Raw genomic sequence first — 8,402 nt, 5'->3', positions numbered from 1 at the left:
CTGTCCCTACCTCTCCCCCTCTATCTCTCCCCTGCCCCCCTCTCTCTCTAGTCATTTAACATCTGATTTAGTGTGCACGCGTCTCAAAAAAACTTACACATGGTGTGAATGGTGTCTGTGGGTGCAATGAGCACCTTATAGAGAATGTTCTCATGCACAAAAAGGGTGCCTTCGGGTGGATATGCACGATGCTGACCATGTAAAACGAAGGTTCTTGTGCAACGACCAACTTATAGAGAAGGCTCGCGCGCACAAAAAAAGGTGCCCTTAGATGGATATGCACGGTGCCGACAATGTAAAACGGAGGTTCTTGTGCAACAACCAACTTATAGAGAAGGCTCTCATGCACACAAAAAAGGGTGCCCTCAGATGGATATGCACGGTTTCGACAATGTCAAACAGAGGTTCTTGTGCAATGACCAACTTATAGAGAAGGCTCTTGTGCATGCAAAAAAGGCGCCCTCGGATGGATATGCACGGTTCGAACAATGTAAAATGGAGGTTCTTGTGCAACGACCAACTTATAGAGAAGACTCTCGTGCACAGAAAAAAAAAGGTGCCCTCGAATGGATATGCACGGTTCCGACAATGTAAAATAGAAGTTCTTGTGCAATATGACCAACTTATAGAGAAAGCTTTCGTGCCCAAAAAAGGGTGCCTCTAAACGGTCTCAATAGTCCGGACGGGCGGACCGGTCACTGACCCGTCAAAGAAAATCGACTCAACTAGGCATCACAAAACGATCACCCAAAACATCTTGGACAGACGTCAATCCTGGCCGGAGATATTTGTCTTTCTCACGGACGATGGTAAGCCACCGTCCATCTTTTTCCTAACGCAGGTCTCGGTTAATGGGCGACGACTCGCGTGAAAAGCCAAGCTTTGTAATGGATGTAGATTTGCCGCCGTGCGCGTACTGGCTTGATCCAAGCCAAGTACATGCGTGAGCTTTTGGTGGATCTGCTTGATAGGATCCGTGTATCGATGCAATGAAAGTTTGTGGGTTTGCTTGCCGCTCTAAACGCTATAATGTCACTTACTTGCTTAGCACAGAACCAGACATTTGGGGAAAACATTATATACAAGTATATTGGATTGGCAGATGCCCTATCTGATAGCATGTACTGCATCACAAAATGGTGACCGTCCGGCTTGCCAGGAGCTACCCTTCTTTTCGGTGGTGGTGCGGACAAAGAGCTTTCCTTGGCCGTCTTGTTCAGATAAACACAAGCACCTTGGTCATCTTTTATAAATCCAAGGCTGGTTGAACCTTGTTCCTTCGACCTGTTGCAAGGAGGTTTGTATATTCCTAAGTCAAATGAAGGTGTCTTTTCCGGCAAGGATTACTTTCCACTGCCTGTTGTGTGATAATTTGGGTCATCTTTGAGGTGGGGCTGCTTCTTTGTTCATCTTTGAGAAATATTGAGCTTAAGATGTGGTACAAAAAATTATTCATGTAAAACAATTATATTTTGCCATACTCTACATGTTACAAACTTGGTACAGTAGTATGCAGTTTTTCTTTCAGAATTACCAGCCCTCATAGTGTCATTCAAATCAATGCAAAAGCGGGTACAGACCTATGTTAGTAAAGACCAACCCCAGATTTCCATTTTAGTCCATAACCTGTTGCATGTCAGATGAGATGAGCATATTTGGTTTGACTTTCTTCATCTGTACGATGATATGCATCTCATGGCCTAGTGTAGCTCAGACTAGACTGCAGGAGACCCTTTTGTCCAATTGTGGCGTTGTGTGCATGACTTTGGGCAGCAAGAAAAAAAAAATATCGGCGGGGCGAGCGCGGCGGCGCCCTGCGGTGGCGCGGCAGAGCAAGCGTGCTCAAGCGAGATGGCACATGCGCCGTGACGAAGAGAGAAAAAACGAGTGAGTCAATGGCAGGTGAACCAAGCGGGACAGGCAGTGGACAGAGGCGGACGCATAAAACGTCCAGTTTGTGTCCGCCTCCAACCCAAATCGATCCCAAATTTGAGATGGAAATGGGTCCGAGCTTACCCAAAACGGAAAAGAAATAGGAACGGATCCGTGCGTTGGGCGTTGTCTTTTGTCTGAGCGGACGCAAATGGACGCAGGCGGACGATTTGGGCCACTGTGTTGGAGTTGCTCTAAAATAGCATTCACCTTGATCACTGGAGAGAGACGAGAGACCCATGTGTGGCTTGGGTCAAGTTTGGAGCTGAAAGTGCCATTTTAGAGACCTGGTAGCTGCAGAAGCAGCAGAACGCTGTGAACGTTGTTGTGTACAAAGTTGAGCCACGGTGTGAGACATTCTGCTATTCAACATGTTGTTGAGTGCACTCTCCAGCATTATGAACAAACCTGTCTAAATCTGCCAAAAAAAGAGAGAACGATAAAGAAAAGTACTGCTGCCGCAATGCATTAAAGATGAACAAGAAATCCAGTGTATTGCATACATACATCCAGTGTACCTGCTACCTCATATATGAACAGACTAACATAAAAGAATGCATACATCTAAAGCTCAATCCCTCAAAGATAAACAAAGAAGCAACCCCAGCTGAAAGACTGTCATCCGCGTAACATCAAACCACCACAAGCCAAACCTGGACTACATGGTAAGCTACTGAAACATCCACGGGAAGCCCTTTCAAGCACCAAGCAGTCTGGTACATTCCACTGAAGCCATTGACCAAATCAGTTTTGACAAAAAAGGTACCAATTTCTAACTCCCTCACGCGCGCAACTTGAAGAAGCAAACCTGGGCAACGAACCACTGGAAATACCCCACTCCCAACCTTCCAAGAAGAAGCCATAGTATATACCTGAACCGGATCAGGACGAAGTGGGGAATTTGAAGCGAGGCGCTGTAGGAGCAGCAAGTCCAGAAGTAATTCAACTTACACACAAAATATTCTTCAGTTCACCACAGAAATGGCATCCACCGTCTCTTGCAAAACTGTGGTAGTGTCGACCTCGAGGCTGCTGCAGAGGAGAGGGAGCTCGACGACCTTGATGGAGGAGGCCAGCGTGAGGAGAAGCTGGGCATACCATGGTGGGGGGGCATGACGCTGGTGCTCTTCGGCCGCCTTGCCGGATCTGACGCTGGCAGAGGGGGTTGGGAAGCGCGGCGACACCGAGCTCGAGAAGGGCAACTCCAGGAGCAGCACGGGCGGCCTGCACATCATCCTTGACCACAGACGGAGGGATCTGATATGAGGGGAAGGTGGCTTGTTGGTCTGTTGGAGAGGGAAGCAACGCAGCTCCATTGACGGAGAGACACGGCGACATCGGGAGCCAAAGGTGAACTTAGAGAAGGCGATGGTGGAGACCGGCGTAGCAGGAATGATGGAGGAAGAGACGGTGGACGGCTGAACTCCATGTTATGGCGGTGGTAGTGAGTGATGGAGAGGAGAGGCACGGGGAGGCCATGGCTGGATCAGAAGGTGTGGTCAAGATGTGGATCTGAACGGGAGATGGAGATAGTCAGAGAGAGAGAGAGAGAGAGAGTACGGGGAGGCAACAATGAGAAAGAGTAGCGCGAGGTATGCAAACCAACAGAGAAAAAAACAAGGCGAACAAAATGATGCACGAACCTTCATCTGCTGCGTACCGCCCGCGTGTGGGAACCTTTCGCGGGCTCGGAACTTTCTCTCGCGGGCCGAGGTTTGTCACGCCGCGGGTGGTCCTGTCTGCTGGACTGGAGCAGCGACAGCCTAGTGCCGGGAAACCCTATTTGCCGCTCTCTGCGGCAAAATGTCGGGGTCCCGCACAGGGTTATCGAGCTAGCGGAGTCGGGTGGGCCGGCCTGTTAAGCGTTCCCACTACATCGGTTTTGGGAACCTTCTATGACATTCCTAGCCGGTTTTTTCCGGTTTTGGGAACCTTCTAGAAGGTTCCAGAACCGGGTTTTTTTTCGTTTTCATTTTTCCTTTTTATTTCCTTTTTCCTTTTTTCTTTTTTTTTCTTTTTTTTCTTTCTTATTGCAATATTATTTTTTGATTTTTTCAGTTTTTAAAAAGTGAAATTTTCAGATTATGTTCATTCTTTTAGAAACTGTTCCTGTTTCGAAATTTTTGTTCAGAAATTTCATAAAACTTTAGAATTTCGAAAATTGTTTGCTTATTTTCAAAAATTGTTCGTCTTTTTAAGTTTTGTTCACAAACTAAAATATGTTCGGTTTTAAGAAATATGTTCCCGTTTTCAAAACTTGTTCAAAACATATTCCATGTTTCAAATATTGCTTGCAAATTCAAAAAGTGTTTGTGTTTTTAAATCAAAAATTTTAAATTTTGTTCATGTTTCCAAAAATAGTTCAGTTTCCGAAAAAAAGTTCTCAAAATTCAAAAAAAATCTTATTGTTACACAAAAAGGTTCAAACTTTCGAAATTCAGAAAATGTATCAGATTTCAAAATTTTGTTCACATATTCAAAAATTGTTCGCGCTTCCAAATTTGTTCGGAATTTTTTCAAAATTTGTTCTCAAGATTCAAAACATGTTCGTCATTTAAAAAATTGTTCGCTCTTCCAAATTTGTTTGGGATTTTTCAAAATTGTTCTCTGTTTCAAAATTTGTTCTCAAGATTTTTCGAAATTCGGAAAATGTATCAGATTTCAAAATTTTGTTCACATATTCAAAAATTGTTCGCACTTCCAAATTTGTTCGGAATTTTTTCAAAAATTGTTCTCAAGATTCAAAACATGTTCGTCATTTAAAAAATTGTTCGCTCTTCCAAATTTGTTTGGGATTTTTCAAAATTGTTCTCTGTTTCAAAATTTGTTCTCAAGATTTTTCGAAATTCAGAAAATGTATCATATTTCAAAATTTTGTTCACATATTCAAAAATTGTTCGCGCTTCCAATTTGTTCGGAATTTTTTCAAAATTTGTTCTCAAGATTCAAAACATGTTCGTCATTTAAAAAATTGTTCGCTCTTCCAAATTTGCTTGGGATTTTTCAAAAGTGTTCTCTGTTTCAAAATTTGTTCTCAAGATTTTCAAAAAAAATTGTTGCTTTAAAAAATTGTCCGCGCTTCCAAATTTGTTCTCAAGATTCAAAAATTGTTTGTGCTTTAAAAAACTGTTCACAAATTCCAAATATGTTCATGTTTTCGAAAAATCTGTGGGAAATTCAAAATTTGTTTGTTTTCATAAAATTTGTTCACATATTCAAAAAATGTTCCCCGTTTCAAAAAAATTGTTCCAAAATTGAAAAAAGTTCAAATAATGAAATGGATTTCAAAAAATGTTCCTATTTTCAAAAACAAAATTCAAAAATTTCAAAAAATGTTCTTATTTTTCAAATTTTTGTTCACGTATAAAAAAATTGTTCGCATTTCAAATTTCTTTGGGATTTTCAAAATTGTTCTCCATTTCGAAATTTGTTCTGAAAATTCAAATTTTTTTGTTATTTTCAAAATTGTCCCATTTCAAAAGTTTGTTCTAAAATTCTAAAATAGTTCATGTTTTTAAAAATATTTATGTTTACAAAAAGTTTAGTTCACAATTCAAAATTTGTTCTCCTTTAAAAAATATTCATGTTTTTTTTTCTAAAATTCAAATAAAGTGGGAATTCGAAAAATTGTTTCTCTTTTCCTAAGCATGTTAAAAAATTCAACAAATGTTCAGGTTTCCAAATTTGTTCACAAATTAAAATTTGTTCAGGAATTTCAGAAAATGTTCCTTTTTTCCAAATTCATTCAGAAATTCAGAAAATGTTCCTGTTTTTGAAAATGTTTCAGTTTTCAAAATTTTGTGTTAGTAAGCAACTCAGGTTATTTTTAAAGAAAATTCTTTCGAAATTTTATGTATATGTTGCATCTGAGCTGGATGTTGTTTCTAATAAATTTTCGAGATGCTTCTTGATCAGTAACCTTCCGTAGCTCAACCGGTTAGAGCGTGTGATAAGTTGCGTGCGATCCTGTGTTCGATCCCGTCGTATGGTGTCTTTCTTTTTCGTGCTCGCTACCGATTTGTTTCGTTCATGGGCCAGCCCAAGAAGAGACCTCCCTATGCGAAACTGCAGCTGTTTGCCGCAGAGAGCGGCGTATAGGAGCTCCCCTTAGTGCCCGCGCGGTCCTGCTTGCTGGTCCACCTTCATCTATAAGAGAAAAATATCAACAAATGAGAAAAACCAGGAAAACACAAATGAGGTAAGAGGAGGGAACGGATCCCAACAGCAACGAGCGCTCGTGATTGCATCCGCCCTGGCGTAGTTTCATTTGTTTGCTTTTTCCTATATATATATATATATATATATATATATATATATATATATATATATATATATATATATATATATATTAGTACGAACAAAAGATGAAGCATGTACAACATATAACACACAAGGCACCATGCACCATTACAACCATCATGCTACCACACAAAAAAGGGCACCATCACCAAGCTAGCACAAAAAAAGGCACCATCAGCTAGCTATCTACTCCATCGCTACTGTCTACTCAATCTTTAGTTCTCCATGCGCCACAAGATACTCAACATACATCTCATCCGCAAATTGCTGCCTAAAATTGGACCATGCATTTGTTTGTTGGACACTTGTAATGAAAGTAGCATCATCTGCAGGCTCAGGAGTCATAGCCGCTAGCTCAGCGTCGACTTCCAGAAGCAACAAATTATCTCTCATATGCTGCCTATCCCTTGCATAGTTGTGTAACACACAACACGCGTTAATAAGACGAATCTGCAAATATTGTTTATTGTCAAAGAAGGAACACAGGATGGCCCATATGAACAATCAAATGGACATGTGTTACCTGGTCCTCTATGTCAAAGAAAGAACAAGAACGCAAGATGGCCCATTTTTTCTTCAACAAGCCAAAGGTTCTCTCCACAACATTTCTAGCACGAGCATGGCGCAAGTTATACAACTCTCTTTCATTTTGGGGTTGTTGTTGACTTGCAACCCACTCTTTCAAGTGGTACCGAGTGGATCTGAATGGAGATAGAAATCCAAGCCCATTGGTATAGCCAGCATCAACAAGATAGTACTTTCCTATTGACAAGTACGTAAGTTAGCTAACAACTAAATATGAGAAATGAAACGCAAAGAGAAAGAGTCATACCCTGTGGTACAACAAATGCATCTTCGCGATCGATTCTCATAGCATCTTTTAGCACTCTCGAGTCCGATGCCGAACCCTCCCAACCAGGTAGAACATAGAGAAATTTCATGTTCCAATCAGCCACACCTAGCATGTTAGTGCTGATATCTTGGTGCCTATTCCTATACCTCCCTTTGTCAGTAGCATTAACAAACACCGGAATATGACACCCATCTAGTGCTCCATGTGCATTAGGAAACCACTTCCACTTGTAATCATCGGGAGGGGTGATAGAATGATCGGGAAGCTTTATAAACTCCCCAGTTAGAGAGAGGATGGCTGATAACACAGTAGAGAAATGCCTACTGATAGTCTCTAAAGAACGCTGGTATGTGCCACCCAACATCCTCATTTTAAGTCCATGTCCAACAACTTGTAAGAACATGGCAACATTTTCTTCTACTATCACAAACATGCTATCTTTGAGACCACACTTCTCACGCAACATAGCACAAATATCATGGAAGTTTCTTTTAGTTAAGCGTAGCTTATCATAGCAAGTTGTCTCGGACCCCTCATAAGTTTGTTTCAATATATACTTCTGATATGCAACCTTTTCCTCCTCCTCATCGAAGCATCCGAGATTCCTCGGTGCCCTCTGAGAACTAACATAAGCAAATGCTAGACATGACATTTCAAAATACTGCTTTGTCAACAATATCCTCTTTCTTTTTCTTCTTTTGTTCTCTTCGGTAATGTAGGCAACCAACTCTTGTTGGGACATGATAAAAAAGCTACAATGCAGACACCATTTGTCCACGAATTATTCAGAGCATTGATACATACTAAACCACGGCAACAACATCACAGTACAAACATGAAGGAGGAGTAGATAATATAACTTGACACCACCGAAATTTGAGCTCCTAAAATCCCCTGAGAAACTGCATAGTTCAAACAAATCATAAGTTAGCAACACACAAATCCGAGCTCTTAAATTCGAGGCAATGGACTACATATGAGAAGGTACAAAAAAATTGAAGTTCCCCTTAGGACACCACAAAAAATCGAGCTCCACACGGGAGGGGAAGGCGCCACTACCGCCGTTGTTCCCCTACTGCTGCCGTTCCCTGCGGACCACCTAATCCCGTCGCAAATCCCCGATACGATCTAGGGTTTGAGGGCCTCACTGGAGGAGGTCACACCATGGCCGGAGAAGAGATGTAAGAGGAGGGAGGGGACGGATGGGAGGAAGAGGAGGGAGGGGACGGATGGAAGAGGGAGAGGAGGGACGGAGAACTGACCGCCGCCACCGCCGGCGGCGGCGGCGGCTGCTTCAGGAGAGTCGGGAGGAAGATGC

The sequence above is a fragment of the Triticum dicoccoides genome, chromosome 2A, assembly GCF_002162155.2.
Source record: "Triticum dicoccoides isolate Atlit2015 ecotype Zavitan chromosome 2A, WEW_v2.0, whole genome shotgun sequence".
In the NCBI taxonomy this organism is placed as follows: Eukaryota; Viridiplantae; Streptophyta; class Magnoliopsida; order Poales; family Poaceae; genus Triticum; species Triticum dicoccoides.
Note: the sequence above shows the minus strand (reverse complement) of the source record.